This window comes from Epinephelus moara, chromosome 24, assembly GCF_006386435.1.
Source record: "Epinephelus moara isolate mb chromosome 24, YSFRI_EMoa_1.0, whole genome shotgun sequence".
Taxonomy (NCBI): Eukaryota; Metazoa; Chordata; class Actinopteri; order Perciformes; family Serranidae; genus Epinephelus; species Epinephelus moara.
In genome coordinates this window covers 14166974-14169689 of record NC_065529.1, presented here as the reverse complement: position 1 = coordinate 14169689, position 2716 = coordinate 14166974, and the positions used below count along the sequence as shown (strand labels likewise).

Sequence of the window (2716 nt, the reverse complement as noted above, 5' to 3'; positions counted from 1 at the left end):
TGTCAAGCTGTACGCCGGTGGGTAACTGGTGAGGATAGCAACAATGGCGACCGCTACAGATCCTACAGACCACATTAACGATGCTATCGAGGTATTTCGCCACTACTCGCGTTAATGGAGGACCAAATTAAGGAAGCTGCTAAACTGGATTTAATGGCGATGCAGCTGGGAGTGCACGACGACGGAGACATTTTAAACGGGCAATGCTCGCTTGTTTTTGGCACCCCCGAGGCATGGATACTAATGACGTCAGATTCTGGGTGAGTCGTTGATCTGTACTGATTGGTTAGGGAAAAATCAAATTCCCTCCCACTTGTAAATCCCCTTCAATGGAAGCCATGTCAGACTGAAGGTTCTGGGAGCTTCAGTCTGACACTCAGGCTAGGGTTCAGTCATTGTGCAGGGATGGAGGTGACACGCCAGAATTATAAGGACAGTTTAAACACGGTGTACAGCGCGATAGATGAGGCTGACTTCCTTGCCATCGATAGAGAATTTTCAGGGATAAGCGACGGTCCTAATGTCAGTGCACTCACCAACGGGCTGGACACACCGGAGGAGCAATACACAAAGCTTAAAAAGCACTCCATGGACTTTCTGCTGTTCCAGTTCAGATTATGTACATTCAAGTACGACCAGTCAAAGTATATCACAAAGCCTTTTAATTTTTATATATTCCTGAAACCGTTCAACAGGACGTCCCCAGACGTAAAGTTCATCTGTCAAAGTTCCAGTATTGACTTGTTGGCCAGTCAAGGATTTGACTTCAACAAGGTGTTCTGTCATAGAATCCCACACCTAAACCAAGAGGAGGAAGCCCAGCTGAGGGAGCAGACAGAGGAGAGAAGAAATCAGCATCCTAATGATGTAGGAACGCCGTCCTATGTCTCATCATCCTCCTCTAAAGGCCCTGCACACGTCCCTGAGGAACATAAAGACTTCATCAGCAGGGTGATAGAGAAGGTTGAGGCCCTCTTCAGTAACTCAGAGAAGACTTTGGACTTGGAGTCATGCACTGGGTTTCAGAGGAAGCTGATATACCAGACACTGAACTGGAAATTCCCCAAGGGGCTACATGTGGAAACTGTGGAAACAGACAAGCAGGAGCGATACATCCAGGTCAGCAAAGTAGATGAAGAAGAGAGGAAGAGGAGGGAACAGCAGAAACAAGAGAGAGAGAGCAGGAGGAGCTAAATGATGCAGTTGGCTTCTCCAGGGTCATCCACGTCATCTCTAAATCTGGTAAACTCGTGGTTGGTCACAACATGCTCTTGGATGTGATGCACACCATCCACCAGGTCTACTGCCCTCTGCCAGAGGACTTTAAAGAGGTCACGATGTGTGTCTTCCCAAGACTTCTGGAGACAAAGCTGATGGCTTCCACTCAGCCTTTTAAGGAAATGATCACGAACACCTCTCTGGCAGAGCTGGAGAAACAGCTGAAGGAGAACCCCTTCAAGTCACCACAAGTTGAAACGGCAGAGGGGTTCCTCAGTTATGACACAGCCCAGGAGCAGATCCATGAGGCCGGGTACGATGCCTACATCACTGGCCTCTGTTTCATCTCAATGGCCAACTACCTGGGCTCTTTCTTGACTCCACCAAAAGCATACATCTCTGCTCGCTCCAAACTAATTGAGCCTTTCTTCAACAAGCTTTTCCTGATGAGGATAATAGACATTCCCTACCTCAACATCACAGGACCAGATTTGCAACCTAAAAGAGACCATGTCCTGTACTTCACCTTCCCAAAAGAGTGGAAGACTAGTGACCTCTACCAGCTCTTCAGTGCCTTTGGAAACATCCAGGTTTCATGGATAGACAACACATCAACATTTGTGTCCCTGAGTAAGACAGACCAGGTGCAGATAGCTATGAACACCAGCTGCTATGCAGAGAGTTACAGGATCCAGACATATGCAGAGTACACCCAGGGTAAGCAGCAGGACAAGGAGAAGCTCGGCCTGACACCAAAATCTTGGGGAGAGGACGGCTGGGTGAAACCTCACTACACCTCTGCTACTTCTGCTGGTTTTGGATACCCCAGGGGTTTGAGGAAATGCAGCATCAGCCCCGTTCAGGGAGAGCAAGGGCTTGGAAACACTCCAGTAACAGACGGCTGGAGTCACTACTCATACCCGGATAGCACAGGCAGCAAGAAGATGAAAACTGATGACAAAAGTGGGCAGGCAAATGCAGAAGCTATTGAGAGCAAGACCTCAGAAGGATGGCTCAAGACGGCAGAGCCATCAGATTCATCAGGGTCAAGTCCAATCCCTGATGATGAGAGGTAAACTCCTGAAGGCAGTGATGCTGATGGGATGGTCACCTGGCAACAAGCTCCGACAGCCCACGGGAGGAAAGGTCAAAAGAGCAAGAAAAAGAAGCACTTGGTCCGACCATGTACTGAATCATAACTTTATTGACCTTTTGTTCTACTACCATAACATGGGAACCAACCCCCTCACACTCCCACAGCGCCCCCACATGTTCACATCACCTAGGACCTGTCATGCATTGAATCATACTATGAACCAATATGCATAATACCACAGCTATTATCAGAAGGCATATCTCATGTGGATGAACAACATCTTGAAATTTAAGATCTGTTCTTGTATTTTTTATAGATAAAGATAGAGATATAGATAAGAATTCTAAGTTCAGGACCTTTGCAGCTTAAACATCACCAGCTCAAAAGAATGGGCCAGTTGCA

The 2716-nt window shown here is 47.4% G+C and overlaps 1 pseudogene; it reads left to right on the top strand.

Annotated features, from left to right (window-relative positions):
- Positions 1 to 390: 390 nt before the first annotated feature.
- LOC126385999 (poly(A)-specific ribonuclease PARN-like) lies at positions 391 to 2432 on the top strand (annotated as a pseudogene).
- Positions 2433 to 2716: the final 284 nt, after the last annotated feature.